Source organism: Hyperolius riggenbachi, chromosome 3 (genome assembly GCF_040937935.1).
Source record: "Hyperolius riggenbachi isolate aHypRig1 chromosome 3, aHypRig1.pri, whole genome shotgun sequence".
Taxonomy (NCBI): domain Eukaryota; kingdom Metazoa; phylum Chordata; class Amphibia; order Anura; family Hyperoliidae; genus Hyperolius; species Hyperolius riggenbachi.
Window position 1 is genome coordinate 247,725,972 of NC_090648.1, and position 17,902 is coordinate 247,743,873.

A 17,902-nucleotide genomic window follows, 5' to 3' on the forward strand; every position below is an offset into this window, starting at 1 on the left:
TATAGGTAGTAGCCAGATGTCCCCCCAGAATAGATAGCAAGACAACACCCCAGTAAAGGTAGCCAAGTGACCCCCCCACTATAGGTAGCCAGATGACCCCCCAGGATATATAGCCAGCTGTCACCCCCCAGTATAGGTAGCCAGATGTCAACAGATGTATGGCCACTTTAGTTCCCGAAGGCTCATTCCTCCCCCCACTCAGACCTGGTGCACACCAGAGGATTTTTTCTGAGCGTTTTGAGTTTTTAAATCTGCTGCTAATGTTATCCTATGTGTCTGTGCACACTGGAGCGATGAGGTTTTGTAAAAAACCCCATAGCATTACATTGGGAAGAGCTTTTGAAACCTCTAAAAGCTCTTCTCAATGTAATGCTATGGGGTTTTTTACAAAACCTCATCGCTCCAGTGTGCACAGACACATAGGATAACATTAGCAGCAGATTTAAAAACTCAAAACGCTCAGAAAAACTCCTCTGGTGTGCACCAGGCCTATCTTATGTCCTCCCCTTTGCCACCATCTCCCTCTGTCAGGCCAAACATCTTTATTGACACTTCTCCTGGCACCATGATCCTTGCTCGCTAATGCTAATTTCCGAAGTTTCTGTACCTCTCCTTCCATCACTGTTTTCACTCTCCCCCAACATCCATGCCTTTTTGGTGGTCAGTGGCAGTGCATCACTGCCTGCACACAACCCACTTTACTATAGTATGAAACCCTATAGGCCTCATCCATTCTCAGTACTGACAGGTGGAAAAGCCATTATGATTTGATCATGGTGAAATAATCTGCCTGTAACAATTGAAGCATGTATGGCCAGCTTTAGATTATGGTTTCTAATAAGATTGGAGAGAGGAGAGAGAAGGCAAAGCAGGTGGTTTTGGTGCACAGTGCTCAGCACCGGTTACCCAAACCAGGAGCCCCATAGCAGCGGGGTGCGTAAGGGAAATTCGGGGCTCCGGTGATCGCCATACCCCAAATTACACCTCCCTCAGAGTTGCGACGACTTGGAGGGGGAACAGTATTTACCGCCGCCGGGGAGTTTATTGGCAGCAGGAAGAGCCGTCATTCGGCGCTTAACTCGCCCACAGCTTACAAATACTAAGGGCTCAGACACACTATAAGCAATTTTCTGAGCACATTTAGCCATCAGAGCTTTCGAAGAGCTTTTTAGAAAACGCTCAAATTGACTTACATTAAAATCATGGTAAAATCGCGATCGCTCAGAAAAGTGTTTATAGTGTGTCTGGGCTCTTATGCAGAGAAGGGGAGAAACGGCGAGGAGAGAAAAGCTTAAAGGGAAGAAAGTATTTACCTCACCAGGATTGCACTTTATTTAGCTTTCCTGTATGACACAAGAAGACACAGCCCCACTAGGGGACGAGGGAAACCAAGGTGAATGAGGGAGGGCTGGTGCACACCAAGAGCGATTTGAAAAGCGCTTGGCTAATGTTATCCTATGAGGGTGTTCCCACAGCAGCATTGTGATTTTTTTTAAAATAGCAAACATGCTGCATGTAGCATTTTTTGGAGCAATTCATTCAAAAATCGCTCTGAAAATCGCTTCACAAAATCACACTCGCAAATTGCTAGCGACTGCTATTGCGGTTTTGGCGTGCACTAGCCCAGAGAGAGGAGGAGTGGAGAGAAATTGAGAATAGCCTGCGATGGAGCTTATCTGTATTGCAGTCCCACATCACACAGAGGGCATAGATATGCAATTGGCGCCGGTAGACTTGGGCGCAGGATACAGGCATATACAGGCGTATGGCTGATCCTGCTGCCGCATAAGTCCAGGCCGTGTTTATTACTATTCCCCCTCCAGGCCGCCATGGATAGTGGGGGAATGATATAATTTGGCTTCCAGCAATTGCTGGAGGCCGAATTATTGTGTTTTTTAAGCAACTTTGGCTCCGTCTTCTGACGGAGCCGACGTTACTCACTGAGCGCGCTATAGAAGTAATCCACTTTATAGTCTATGGTGGCGCCGGCTGCGTCCAAATCTAATAGGACTCCTGTCCCTGCCAGCCTCTCACACAAGTCAGAAAGCAGCCCTCCTGGAGTCTAGTGACTATCAAAAACTTTTCAACTTGCTTAAAGCCCCATCTACACAATACGATTTTTTGTGCGATTCGATTACGATTCTATTTACGATCCGATTAAATCAGACATGTCCGATCGTGATTCGATTTGCCATTGCAAAACAAGGGCAAATAGAACTGAATCGAATCCTGATCGGACATGTCGGATTTTATCAGATCGTAAATAGAATCGTAATCGAATCGCACAAAGAATCGTATTGTGTAGATGGGGCTTTACACCTTATCCACACATGCAGTCATTATAACAATGGGGAGAGTCCAGACAGATTTTTTTCAATGGGGAGAGACCAGACAGATTTTTTCCCACAGACCAACCAGGTATGCTCTGCATCATGCTGTGTGTATTTACCAGCTTGCCTGCCCTCTAATTGCACTGTTATCAGCTAGCCCAGTGTTTCACATTGCCTTACAACAACAACAAACCTGAATACACCAGAGCTGGACCAGCCCTAAATCACGGAATGAAAGGTGGTCTGGGGGGAAAAGGTGGTCTCTCCCCTTCCCCCCCTGTAATAGATACTTTGCTCCCCTCTGCTCACACTCTGCAAATTGCATCTTTTTTGCTGCCAGGTAATACCACAGCATGTCAAACCAGTGGCCACACTCAGGTATGGGTGATAAAACTAAGGGTAAATGATGATGCTATCATGGAAGAAAAATTAACTACAGATGTACCTGTAGCCTTGGCCCTGGCTTGCAAGTAGTTCAGGACAGAGATTACACAAACAACATTAGCCTGTGTCTGACAGCTAAACTAAGGAGGGGAGGGGAAAAGATCCAGGAGGAAACACTGTGTGTATGTGTTATTATATATGTTACAGAGAGCATTCCTGAAGACTTTGTTTTTAACCTCTTGACGACCAGCTAACGCCGATCGGCGTAAACTGGTCGTCTGCGGGTTACCATGGAAACGGTCGCTCGATCGCGCGGCCTTTCCATGTCAGTTCACGGAGGGTGTCTCCGTGAACAGCCGGAGAGCCGCCAATCGCGGCTCGCCGGCAAAATGTAAACACGCGAGGAAGAAATCCCCGCTGTTTACATCATACGGCGCTGCTGCGCAGCAGCGCCGTAAGGCAGATCGGCGATCCCTGGCCTCTGATTGGCCGGGGATCGCCGGCATCTGATAGGCGGAAGCCTATCCTTCAATTCAATTACGGAGGGAGGCAAGGAGGCAGAGGGCGGAAATGGCTGCGGAGGGGGGCTTTGAGGAGCCCCCCCCGCAAAACGCAGATGGCCGGCGGCGATCAGACCTCCCCGGCAGGACATCCCCCTAGTGGGGAAAAAAGGGGGGGAAGTCTGATCGCCCTGGCATAATACTGATCTGTGCTGCGGGCTGGAGAGCCCACGCAGCACAGATCAGCCAATACAGACCTGGTCGGCAAGTGGTTAATGGACCATAAAGAGTTGCATCAACAGGTGCAATAAATCTTTATTGGGGCTGCCGGGGCCTCTTACCTTTCACTAGATCAAAGCAACTGCCTCTGTTGCCTGGTGGATAATCCGGCTCTGCGCAGAGGTGGGTAGAGGCTCATGAGATTATGATTTAAAAATGGTCAGATCAGACAATAATCATCTAATATACCCCATAACACACAACGTGACTTTTCCCATTGTGCTGCAATACTGTTTTCACAGGGCATGCAATGTCCAGTGTGAACTGAATATGCTCCACTATAGCATTAGTTTTCTTCTTACTTTACTTGAAATGCTTTTGACTAAACTGTCCCAGTGGTTTCAATTCACTAAGAGTTGTGCGATAAAAAAACATGGTTAACCCCTTCAGTACCAACGGTCTCTGGCCCCTTAAGGACCAGAGACCGCTGACACGCGTTTGCGCTGGCTGAATCGCAAAGTCGCAAACCGCTAGCGATTTTACAATCGCTACGGTTTGCTTTTTTAACATAGGAATCGCGGTAGGTCATTTCCACTACCGCGATTCGTTTTTTACCCGAACGCGCGGCGGAGCGATATTTGCCGCGATTTTGCTATGCAGTGCATAGCATAGCAAAATCGCGGCCGCAAAACGTCGGGGAATCGCTGGTTTTGCGATTCAGCAATCGCTAGCGTTCAGCGTGAACGCTAGCGACTGCAGGTGGAAAAGGGCCCTAAAACAAAAACCTCCACATACCGACAAATTGCCACACTGAATCGCCGCTACCGACTCAGCCCACCTATTCTGCAGTCTCTATGACAGCAGAGGTCTATGTGCCGGTCAGTAGCTGATTTCATTGGCTCCTGACGCTGTGATCAGTAAGCCAATGGGATTGGCTCACTTTGATGACAGGGTCAGGAGCCAATGAAATCGGCTCCTGACCGCCTCACGGAACTCTGCTGTCATACCGACAGCAGTGTGAGTGAGCTGAGGTGGGGAGACAGCGACGAGAGTGGCGAGAACGCACAACTGCGGTGAGGTGAAATCCCTGGAAGGAATAACCGTTTACAAACAGCATAGATTTCAATCACCGCCGTCCGGAAGCAGTTAAAATAACCCATTCGGTATTTTTCCAAATTCACTAAGATTACCACACATGTGGTGTTAGTTCGTTAATATACCGAAAAATGTTGCTTAAATTAACACCTGCTTGGTTATGTAAAAGACTCCCCAGCTGTGGAGTAGTTCTCTGCAGCAAGCTGTGATTCTTGTCCTACATGTGGTCTGCATGAGCCGTTCCTGCTCCAGTCCAATGCTTCCTGTATCCCTTTAGATGTGCATGTATGCCACTAGAGGGCACTCTTCTTTGTATCAGTATATAGATCTGAATATCTAAATAGATACAGAAAAGCCTCTTTTAGGCCTAGTGCACACCAGAGCGGTTCGGCAGCGTTTTGCGATCCGCTTGCGGCTGCGGATACGCTTGGGTAATGTATTTCAATGGGCTGGTGCACACCAGAGCGGGAGGCGTTTTGCTGAAACGCATACTCCCGGGGTGAGGCATTTTTTGGATTGCGGAAGCGTTTCTTCCTCCAATGTAAAGTATAGGAAAAACGCAAACCGCTCTGAAAAACGGCAGTTCAGAGCGGTTTTGCAGGCGTTTTTGTTACAGAAGCTGTTCAGTAACAGCTTTACTGTAACAATATATGAAATCTACTACACTGAAAACGCTTCACAAAACCGCAAAATGCTAGGTGAAACGCTACAGAAAAAGCGTTTCAAAATCTGCTAGCATTTTGCGGATCTGCTAGCGGTTTTTGGTGTGCACCAGGCCTAAATGTCTCCTTCTGGCCCTGTGTTTCTTTTTCCTTGTCCTACCCGGCAGTGCATCGGATGGGGTGAGTAGCAGGACCAGATGGCTCTTCCTATTGGCTGTCTCCTTTAGTCTGTTAATTTTACCAAATGCTGATTACAAGTTTATTACTAGTTACCATAAAGTCCAGGCTGGTCTTAATATACCAAACATTTTTACTTTGTTGTAACCTCCTTAGCGTTAACTCCGAGTCAGGCTCGGGTTGGAAATCTGCAGCTCAGAGTGGTAACCCCGAGCTGGATCCATGGGAGGTGTGTAATGTGCAGGGCTGTCGCAGATCTATCTAATGGTATGATTTTTAGGGTCTAACAGCTTGTGAAAAAATTGCACCATTTTCAGAGACTAAAGTCTGGTAATAATCATACCGCCAGCTTTGTGGATTGACATTTATTGAGGTTTTTACAGCGAAAATCAGTACATAACCTTACTAGTCGTTAATTTTACTATTCAATGCAGTAACAGCCTTAGTGAATTGGTGTTTGGCAAGATGTTTGGTAAAATCAGCAGTTTTCTGCATTGCAGGGCTGAGTCTGTACAGATGTGTCGCTTGCCCCTTAGATTGTAAGCCATTGGCAGGGTCCTCCCTTCCCTAGTGTAATCTACAGGATTGTGTGCTCCTTTCCAATGACAGCCTCCTACTTGTATTACTGGGCCTACCTAACCAGCCCATATCGCATAATCATGTGTTTTGTACCGTTTGCCTTGTATAACCTTGTTATGTCTGTCATCCTTGTATCATTGTATATATTTATTGTCCAGCGCTGCGTAATATGTTGGCGCTTTATAAATACAATAAATAATAATAATTACTGAATGCTGCAGTTTATTGCAGCATGCATCCAAATCCCTATAGCCATGTGTGGTCCGATTTGGAAACAGACACGGCACACCAGTGGAAATAGGTCCTAAGGGCCCTTTTCCACTAGCAGTCGCTAGCGTTCGCGCTGAACGCTAGCGATTGCTGAATCGCAATTCCGCCGTTTTCCCGACGTTTGCGGCCGCGATTTTGCTATGCACTGCATAGCAAAATCGCGGCAAAAGTCGCTCCGCGGCGCGATTGCGATCAAGTAAAAAACGAATCGCGGTAGTGGAAATGACCTACCGCGATTCCTATGTTAAAAAGCAAACCGTAGCGATTGTAAAATCGCTAGCGGTTTGCGGTTTTGCGATTCAGCTAGCGCAAACGCGCTAGTGGAAAAGGGCCCTTAGTGAAATGAAGCAATTGTCTTGATTTGGAACAGAAACCAAGAATTCAGACTACAAAACAAAGTCCATATCACCCAGGCTCTGCCTTTATATCAAGCTGTGTAATTCAATGATTGCAATAAGAAAGTTAAACTACAGTACTTTAAATCTATCCATTAACTGTTATTTTTCCTTCTTTTAACGTAACAACATATGTATGCAAAATTACTGCATATTATAGGGTTATTGCTCTATATATTATGAACAAAGGATCCTAACACTGTGTGCAGTTGTAGAGGTAAAATCCATAGTCTCCAAGCACCATATGTATACAAATTAAACATGGATGTGATACATGTCAAATAAAACCCATTAAAAGGATTTGAAGTATTTCGTGCTAGATATCACGCAGTGACGGCCTGAAGGACTTTGATTGCCTTAAAATAGCTGGTGTGACTTAACAGTGACAGCAGCAATAAAGAAAAGATTTCCATATTTGTAAATGCTACCAAAAACTTTATCTTGTAAGAGTTTTGCATAGCGTGTTTCAGAATTATGTTTTAATGAAAATGCTCACCTGTGGCAGCCTGGGAAATTATTATTTTCCACAAGTCATGAAAGCAATAACACTTTCCAATAAACACCTCTGGGTACAGATACATCTTCAGAAACCTGCTTGCAGCAGACAGAAGTAGCATAAACCGATCTCAAGGCATCCACTGAGTATTTACTGGTTTAATGAATGTTGCAGAAGAGAAGACGGATGTAGGAAACTGAATTGCACTGATACTTCTATGGCTAGAACAACAGTATAAGAGCATCTTGTACTGTTACCAGCAGCTACTGGCTTCATTATCATGGAAATAGCCTCAGACCAAAAACAAAATGAGAAGTACACCCTTCAAACAAGTTTTACATTTTTCTTACAACATGGTTTAGAACTACAAATTTAATCTATAGAACATAAAACCTTTTATTTTGGGAACTCTGGAAGTGATTAAAACTGGAGATGTTACTCATAGGTGCAATGATTTTTCACACCTTAGAAATATAGTAAGGTTGGGTTCACACTAGGATGCAAATGTAGCATATGTGGAAACATTGCGGTAAGCACATTCACTTAGGATGCAAGCGGATCCGCTGGTGTCATTCACGTTGGCCACTGCGTCTACGCTGTCCCAGCTCGTCCGCAGCTCACCTGGAGACCAGAAAGCTTGGGAGACCAGGAAGCAACAGGGAGGATTCTCATTGGTCCACATGAAACAATGAGAATTTTCCTTTTACATGAAGCTTTCCATAGTTTTTTTTGAAAACCAATCAGGCGCCCCATGTTTCTGCTGGCCTCGGCTCCCTTGCAGTGGGACATGGGACAGGTGAGTGTTTTGCTTGCGGCTAGCAGCATAGTGTCTGTTCCCATAGCCTCCATTGCATCCAATTTGCGATTTTTGCAGCAAGCTCAGTCCAGCTGCGGAAAAATGCAGCAGGTCAGGACTTTGTATTTGCAGTCCAGTCTGTTCCCATTGTGTTCGTGTTCCAAATGACAGTGTGAACGCATCCGATTAATAACATAGGCTGCATTCACTGTCCGACTTACGGTACGTACACACTTGCGACTATGGTCGTTTGAAACAGCAGCTTAACGATCGGTCTGCCGACAATCGGGTAAAGAACTTTACCAAACGATAATTAAGTACAACGACAAACGAACGATATCGGCACGATGAGAAAATCCAACAGGACGGATCGTATCGAGCGACAATCGTTACAAAACTATAGTGTGTACAGTTATCTGCCGAGCATGATCATTACAAGGGCCAATGCGCCTGCTTTGGATTCTGCCCAGCTTCTGTACTTCCTGTGTAGCGTGGCCCGTAAAGATTGTTACATTACAAATTTCAAATAAACTTTGTTTTCAAGTTAACTATCATTTTTATCTATTGTAACTCCATTTTAGTGTTTGTTTGTTTTTTAAATTTTATATAAATATGTACGCAACATTTCCCTCTGATCGTTCTTTTCTGCGAGAACGATCGTTAAAATGTGTATGATGATCGTTGCATCCCATCTTTGCATTCCAATCGTTCCAATATTGTTAGTCTGGTAACTATCGTTCCTTGCAAATGATCATTATCGCAAGTGTGTATGTAGCTTTAGTGTTTTCCTGTGTTCTGGAAAGCAAAGGGTTTTTTCCTGGAGTGTGAATGCAGCCTAAAGGGGCCCATACACTTAACGATTTTCCCACCGATATACAGCAGATTCGATCACTGTGATCGAATCTGCTGTGAAATCGTTGTGCAAACGCTGACCGAACGATTAATTTCCATCTGAAATCGATCGTTCCCTTCGATCCGTCCGTGCGGAAGATTTCGCTCGATCGTCGGCGGGTCGGGAGTGCGTCGATAGCGGCGTTTCAATGTCCGATGACCAACGCTAGTGGCAATACATTACATTAGCTGTCCTGCCGGCATGAGTCCCCTGGTCTCCGCTGTCCCTTCTCCGCGCTGGGCTCCGGCTGGCTTCACTTCCTGTCCTGGCAGCTCCACATATTGTGAATCTGTTTCATAGTGAAATCGATTCACAATTTGTTTGCAGTAAAGGCAGCCATACGATCCCTCTCTGATCAGATTCAATCAGAGAGGGATCTATCTGTTGGTTGATTGGATGGCAAATCGACCAGTGTATGGACACCTTAAGGACTGGAACCACTACAAAACGCTATCACTAATTGCAATCGCCAGCGTTTTGTATGCGATTTCATGAACGTTTTCAGGAGCGATTTTAAAAAGTGTAATTAATTTGCCAGTGGTTGTGTAGCGATTAGCGTTTTTAATTCTGATTGGTCCTTTCAATGTAAAAACGCTTGCAAAATCGCTTTGTGTAGGTTTTGACGAGCGATTATGACAGTGCTTATATGCTTTACATTGCAGAAATGCTAACGCTCAAAAACGCTGCATGTCCTGGGTTTCGCGAATTTGGTAATCGCAATTGCTCTGGTGGAATTTGGCCCATTCATTAACATTAGCTGAGCGTTTAGGGAAATCGCTAGCGGTTTGAATCGCTCCCTAAACGCTCAGAAAATCTCTCTAGTGGGTTCCAGCCCTCAGTGTTAGTCACTCAGCTGCTCAGGCCCATGGGGAAATATGCACGAGTGCCTATGTGCAGGTTCATGCATCCACAAAACGGCCTGAGATGGGTTATGGGCCATTGTGCGCAGCTTTGTTGTGTACACAATCTAGTGTTTTAGAAGTGCAAATTGAAGATTTTTGTTCCCTGACAAATTATGACCAGTCTTGTGACTGTAAACACAGTGACACAAAAGAACAGCATAACCATTCTATTTCATGTAAACATCAAATATATCAAATATACATAAACATTCTCTTACGGGCTCGTTTCCGCATCGTCATCGCAGGGACAGCAGACTGCTGTTTCCATTCATGCGCAATTCACAGTGCTTGGTTGCCTGTATTTCGGAGTGATTGCACCCGCGATCCCATTCAGTCTAATGAATGATCGCAAGCTCAAAAAGTTAATCAACTTTTTGGCAATGTGGTGCAATGTGGAGGGCGGAGCATTGCATTGCAACGCTCTGGCCAGGTGTAAAACCAGCCTTAGGCCTGGAACCCAATAGGAATCGCTACAGCGCTTTAAAACTGACGCAGAGCTGTGTGCAGTGATTCCTAGAGCGACCGCGCTTGCGATTTCCGACAGCAAACTGTACAGTGTCTCTGATTAAATATTCACGTTTTTTTCCCAATAAACTTTATTATACATACCAGGTGGTCATAGGTGCTTCGCTAGGACCAATCAGGGAAGCGCCAGTGACCTCTTCTGCTAAGGGGTGGGGTTACGGATGGAAGCCGGAAATACGGACACCCATTAAGTTTAAATATCTCTATTTAAATATTCAGTTGCTAGCCCCCCAAGTCGCTGCAAAATCGCTTTTCAAAGTGATTTTGCAGCGCTGCTATACACAGCATTGAGCGCTCAAAATCATGTATGTCCTGCAATTGCGATTACTCTAATCACAATCGCACTAATGGGTTCACCACACCTCACTTTCATTGGCAAATCATTTTTGGGAATCACCGGCGATTGTCGTGATCCCAAAACGCTGCCAAAAATGCTCTAGTGGGTTCCAGCCCTTAACGTCACTGCTGTAAACATCTGCAAAGTGTCTGGGGATATTAGGAGCACCAACGGCCATAGGACGATGGATGTAAATATTCCTCAATTCACAACCTAAATTCCTTGGTGCTGCATTCCACATACTCAATACAGGTACAGTATTTGATAACTTATACAATAGCAAACTGTAAAGATGCTATTGCAATTATCATAATGCTTAAAGCCTGCCTGAACTGACATGTTACATGGGCCCATATGCAATTAACTGTTTCTCCCGAGTTATCTCCTAGGTGATCATTTTTCATCTTCTCTTTAACCTCCCTGGCGTTCTATTAAAATCGCCAGGGAGGCTGCCGGAGGGTTTTTTTTAAATTAAAAAAAAACTATTTCATGCAGCCAACTGAAAGTTGGCTGCATGAAAGCCCACTAGAGGGCGCTCCGGATCCGCACTTTCGATCGCCTCCGGCAATCGAAAGTAACAAGATAGGCCGCAACGAGCGGCCTATCTTGTTTTGCTTTCCTCGTCGCCATGGCGACGAGCGGAGTGACGTCATGGACGTCAGTCGACGTCCTGACGTCAGAGCCGCCCGATCCAGCCCCTAGCGCCGGCCGGAACTGTTTGTTCCGGCTGCACTGGGCTCGGGCGGCTGGGGGGACCCTCTTTCGCCGCTGCACGCGGCGGATCGCCGCGGAGCGGCGGCGATCGGGCAGCACACGCGGCTGGCAAAGTGCCGGCTGCGTGTGCTGCTCTTTACAGAATGAAAATCGGCCCAGCAGGGCCTGAGCGGCGACCTCCGGCGGCATACCCCGAGCTCAGCTCGGGATTACCGCCAAGGGGGTTAAAATAATTTTAGCACTTCTCAATTGAAAAAGCACCAAAAGAAGGTGAAAAAGTGCTATCAAACTTATTTTTAGTATTTTCTTGCTTGCTAGTGGGTTAACAGGCATTTAATTGACAAATTTGTGAAAATATCTCCTAGGAGAAAAGTCAGGAAAAAAGTTAATTGCATAAGGGCACCTGAGTTTTCTCCAAGGTGATATTTTCACAACTTGTAAATAAACTTGTAAATAAAATCGCCGGCGATTAACGCAAATCGCCCAAGTGAGAACGGGCCCATAGTTACCAGGCAGCAGTGAGCCTTTGTGAGAGTTTGAGAGGCATATCACTGCCTACCAACAGTCTGTGGAAAGGAGGCCTAAGGCCCTGTTCAGACTGTCAGCGTTTGTAGAACGCGTATAAATTGAAAGAAACACACAATGAAGAACGCATGCGTTTTTCTTGCATTCAAATTCGTTTTCTATTGCGTTTTGCACACACGTGACCCGGGGGGAAAAAAAGAATTATGGGAACCGCAGAGGGAAATGTACGCTAAAACGCAATAATACGCGTCCATAGACTTTCATTGTGTCCGTTTCTGTGCGTGACGCACAGAACTGCGTGTAGCAATGCGGATGAGAAACGTATGCGTCTCATATACATACATGTGAACGAGGCCATTAGAAAACATTAGTAGCTGTTTCTATGCGTAAAATCTTTCTGTATGCGTTCTGTAAAAAACGGCTAGGAACGCACATAGTCTGAACAGGGCCTAAGGCTCCTTTTCCACTTGCAATCGTAAATGCATTTGCAAGAGCTTTTATTCACTCAACGCGATTGCGATTTGAACTGTCAGGAGCGAAATGCGATCGCTACAATAATCACGCAACACTACAGTTGCGATTAGCAAAAAATCAAAATGCTTTACATGTAAATCACGGTGCACTAACAATCGGCAAAACGCCGGCGATCTGCTTGTTCAAGTGGATGGCGGCTATTGAAAAAGGGCCCTGAGGGTAGGAACACACTAGGCAGAATTGCATATGCATTCTCCATAGCATGTAGTGGAAAACGCATTTGTGATTCTGCCTAGTGTGTTCCTACCCTAATGGCTGCTGAAAAGTGAATAATGAGAATGATGTGGAACAGAGAAGTTCACATCAAACTGTGTAAAAGGTGACACATACGGTAATTGAAGAGTTGTGGAAATGAATGATGGCTTGTAATACAGTACTGTAGATTCATGGCAATGTGTTTATGCAGTGAAAGACTCTCTGAGAATTGGGTGTGTACATGGAGGTGGTAAAATTGGCCAGCGATTGGCAAATCAAATTTGGATGTGTATGCCAGGCTTAAAGGACTTACGAGCCCAAATAAAAAAAAAAAGTTAAGTACCTGCCTGAAATTTGAATGCACGGAGGACGCCACCTGCACCGTTCCGCCGGATTCCCGCAGTTAAATTGTCCCCCCGGGCTGCTCCCGACCCCACAGCAAAATGGCAGCCTGAGCTGGCCGCGGCTGTGCAGTCCACACAGACGCGAGTGCGGCTGCACAGCTCTAGGGCCTCCCCCCGATCCACACTACAGGAAACAGGCCGAGGGGATGATTTTACTGCGGGGACCCGGCGGAACTGCACGGAGGGTGCGGATGGCGTCCTCCGTGCATTCAAATTTCAGGCAGGTACTTAACTTTTTTTTTTTTTTTTTAATTTGGGCTCGTAAGTCCTTTAACATAGCAGAAGGAAAGGATGCATCTGAGCATGTACCGTATGTGTGAGGCCTCTTTTCCACGGGCAGTTCAACGGTGTGCTCAGCAAGCAGTTACCAGACAGCAGTGAGCAGTTACCAGTCAGCAGCAAGCAGTTGTGAGAGTTTGAGAGGCATTTCACTGTCTATCAACTTCCCGTGAAAAAGAGGCCTGAACGAATTGCAGATCAAACAGTGGGGATAGAGAGAGGCAAGGTAAGGAGATGTGGCCACAATAATTAACAAGCAGGGGGGTGGTGAAGCATACATGGCCACATTAATTAACAAACAAGTGGTAGGGGCAGATAGGAAAAATAATGGCTACTCTAATTACCAAAAGGAATTGGGAGGGGAAACAAGAGGACTAATGGCTGCAAGTGGAGACCTGGAGGAGTTATTGGCTGCACTTGGGGGTCAGGGGGGTTAATGGCTGCAATACTTCAGGCAGTGCAGCCATTAACCGCTCCTGAGCCCTAAGTGAAGCCATTAACGCCTTCTGGTCCCCAAGTGCAGCCATTAACTTTGCTGGGTAAAATTATACTTAAGTAATTAAAAAAATTTCAGCATAAGCAGGTCAAATTTAGGGGTCGAGTTGGACTTATATTCAATGATATACAGTATATCTACTTTTTAAGTTTTTACTGCATTGTCTCTGCTCAATGACAAATTCATTGAAGTATGCCAGAGCTAAAATCTATGAACTGTTGACCCTTTTTATCTCTTTCCTGCTCTCAGAAGCCATTTTCTGTCAGAAAATTGTTTTATGTCTGTATTTCCTTATCAGTGAGGGTTATGTTATAGTCTGACCAGGTCCTGGCTGGACAGAAACTGTCACTTGCATTCCTGAGGTTTAACTCTTTCAGACAGAGAAAGGGAAAAAAAGGAAAACAGCATTGTTATTTGTGTGCTTGGCACTGTATATACACTTCTATCTCATCATGTCACCTCGGTATTCCTTTCAGTTCAGCTGTCGCTATCCCTGCCCATCCTATGTGACTGTTACACTGCCATTTGCACTGGTACAATAGAAGACTGTAACAGCCCAAACAGCCTGCTGTTCATCTGTAATGGCTTGCATGGTGGGATCACATGGTAAAGAAGGAACTATTATAGACCCAGAAGAAATTGAGCAGTGGAGGTAATCAGTGAGGCCTCGCTCACAGTGGTATGTTGCAGTGTGGCATAACAGTCTCTGTAATGCCACGTTCTGCACAACAATGCACCAACTATAGTGATGTTCACAGTGCGGCAAATGCATTGAGGTACCACGGCATGCAATATGGTAACCCACACAAAACACGCACGTTAACAGTTACAGTGAAGCAAACTTTTAATTGACTGTATGCTTAATGGTAATGTGTTTAGTTGCATTGCATTACCGTTATACAGGGAACACCGCGCCTCATCCCGCTGTGAACATGGCCTTAGGGTACTATCACATGGTAATATAATGCAATTATATTGCAATGGTACATTCACATCTGCGCATTAGTGACACTGTGCAGCAGATACCCTTAGAATGAAGCACAGCATGCTCTGCGTTTACTGGACAATGGGCCTGATTACAGTTACAGTGAAGCATACGTCTATGTAGTGTATGCTTCAATGTATTAATCACAGTGCACTTGTAACGTGCAATCAAAACTTTCAACAACATTGCAATCTTTTTTTCAGGATACGCAAAGCAATATGCACAATGTGCGCAAATTTCCAGTTTAAACCCTGTTATAGGACATCTTAACTGAGAGGAATATGGAGGCTGCCATATTTATTTCTTATTAAATATCAGTTGTCTGAAACAGGAGCGCGATTGACACAGTGCCGCGTATGCACAGTGGCTACTTACGAAAGGGAATAGTGGGGGAAAGGAGCAGCGCGGAATGATGGCCATAGACCAGGAGGACTTCAGGGGGCTGAAAAAAGCCACATGTAAGTAGCAGGCCACTTTTTCTTTTTTTACTTAACACTCCCTTTAAAAAGACACTGAAGTGAAAAAAAATATGATATTTGTATGTGTAGTACAGCTAAGAAATAAAGCATTAGGGGCAGAGACATAAGCCTAATGTTGTTTCCAGTACAGGAAGAGTTAAGAAACTCCAGTTGTTATCTATGCAAATTGCCATTAAGCTCCACAACTTTCAAAGTCGCAGAGAGCTCTGTGTTCTGAACCTTGTTATCTTAACTGTATTGTTTTTTCTTTTGCAGAGAACAGTTCAGGACAGGTCAAAAGTTCACTGCCTGTTATGTAAAAAACATTTTGAATGCTGAGTAGTGTGTAAACTGCAAATATTAGAGAATGATGCAATGTTATAAAAAAAAAGCTGTATAACTGAAAATAAAAATGAGACATTTTTTTTACTACTTATGTTCTAGTAATTATCTGTACTACACAACCAATTCATTATATCATATTTTTTTCCGCTTTAGTGTCTCTTTAAAGAGACTCCGTAACAAAAATTGCATCCTGTTTTTTATCATCCTACAAGTTCCAAAAGCTATTCTAATGTGTTCTGGCTTACTGCAGCACTTTCTACTATCACAGTCTCTGTAATAAATCAACTTATCTCTCTCTTGTCAGACTTGTCAGCCTGTGTCTGGAAGGCTGCCAAGTTCTTCAGTGTTGTGGTTCTGCTATGAACTCCCCCTTCCAGGCCCCTCTATGCACACTGCCTGTGTGTTATTTAGATTAGAGCAGCTTCTCTCTTCTCTCTTATCTTTTACAAGCTGGATAAATGTCCTCTGAGCTGGCTGGGCTTTCACATAGTGAGGAATTACAGACAAGGGCAAAGCTGTTTGCAGGAAGAAAAGAGCAGCCTGAAACTTCAGTGCATGAGAGATGCAGGGGGAAAGAAACATACAAATGATCTCTTGAGATTCAAAAGGAAGGCTGTATACAGCCTGCTTGTGTATGGATGTATTTTCTATGTGTGGACATACTGTACATCAACCTACTTCCTGTTTTGGTGGCCATTTTGTTTGTTTATAAACAAACTTTTTAAAACTGTTTTTAACTACTTTTAATGCGGCGGGGAGAGGCGAAATTGTGACAGAGGGTAATAGGAGATGTCCCCTAATGCACTGGTATGTTTACTTTTGTGTGATTTTAACAATACAGATTCTCTTTAAGCTCCTTGCCGGTTATCCCGAACTCAGTCGGGGTAACCTGCGCAGGAGGAATTCTCAGGTCCCGCTGGGCCGATTTGCATAATTTTTTTTTTCCTACACGCAGCTAGCACTTTGCTAGCTGCGTGTAGTACGCGATCGCCACCGATCCGCCCACCCCCTCCCCTGCGCAGCCTGGCCAATCAGTGCCAGGCAGCGCTAAGGGGCGGATCGGGATTCCCTCTGACGTCACGCCGTCCATGACATCATCCCGCCCGGTCGCCATGCAGGAAATCCCGTTCTGAACGGGTTTTCCTGCTTACTCTGATCGCCGAAGGCGATCGGAGTGGGTGGGGGGATGCCGCCGCTCAGCGGCTATCATGTAGCGAGCCCTGGGCTCGCTACATGATTTAAAAAAAATAAAAATAAAAAGTGCTGCGCTGCCTCCTTGCCGGATTAATTAGACCGGCAAGGAGGTTAAGTGATCAGTATGTATCTACTGCTTTTGTGCTTGTAGCTGTCACAGCTAGCTTGTCCACTTTCTTTACTTCAGTTCAGATTTAAAGGACTACTGTAGGGGAAAAAGAGTTGAACTTACCTGGGGCTTCTAATAGTCCCCCACAGACATCCTGTGCCCACGCAGTCACTCACTGATGCTCAAGTCCCACCTCCAGTTCACTTCTGGAATTTCCAACTTTAAAGTTGGAAAACCACTGGCCGCGTCCTCGCTCCCACTGACATACCCAGGAGTGTATTGCACAGGACCAGTACAGTCTGTGCTTGCGCAGTACACTTCTGGTGACATGAGCGGGAGTGAGGACACGGCCGCTCAGGCGCAGTGGTTTTATGACTTTAGGTTGCATTCACAGTGGGACGTTGCGGTTTGATGCAGCATTAAAGTCGCAACGTGTCTGCATTAAGAGGAAATGCACTGCAAGCAGTGAGTTACCACAACGCAACATTTTTAACGTGACTTTAACGTCGCACTGTGAATGGTAGATAGGATTAGCATTGCAGTGCGGTAAGCTGCTTTATAAGACTTTATAACGCGCGACCATAATGTCCCACTGTGAATGCGACCTTAAAGTCGGAAATTCCAGAAGTGAACCGGAGGCGGGGCCGGAGCATCTGTGAGTGGCTGTGTAGGCACAGGGTGTCTTCGGGGGACCATAAGAAGCAGGTAAGTTCAACTCTTTTTTTTTCCCCCACAGTAGACCTTTAATGCTAAAAATCCCCAGAAACATAACTATAAAATGAAATTGTAGTTCAGAGCTTTCAGTTCAGCTCTAGGAAAGAGGAAACATATTTTTTTTTCACTTTACCAAATTGTGCTCCGCCATCAGTCATTAACAGACGAGGGAGCGATGTCTTCTGATAGAGCTATACTATTTTCTTACTTTATTACTGTACTTGCTAACCATAAAAATGATTTCACGTCTCCGATCAGTAAAGCTTCCACGAAACACGCCACCATTACGCCGAGCGTAAAACAACCCCAACCAAAGCGCCTGCTCGTTGGTTGCATGATGCATGATCTCGCATTGCACTATGGGGGAGGAAGTTTGTTTCTTCTATACTCC

General features: G+C 45.1%; 1 protein-coding gene across 2 annotated transcripts in view; it reads left to right on the top strand.

Moving 5' to 3' along the window:
- The first annotated feature begins 13,362 nt into the window (after positions 1-13,362).
- The window catches only part of LOC137563534 (oocyte zinc finger protein XlCOF7.1-like), a 64,865-nt gene continuing 60,325 nt past the window's right edge, over positions 13,363-17,902 (top strand). Inside the window, exons 1-2 of one of the 2 annotated variants that reach the window (XM_068276114.1) lie at positions 13,363-13,436; positions 15,023-15,149. The gene's annotated coding sequence lies outside the window, so the exon portion shown is untranslated. The remainder of the gene's footprint in view (positions 13,437-15,022; positions 15,150-17,902) is intronic. The other variant, XM_068276115.1, reaches the window with a different exon arrangement.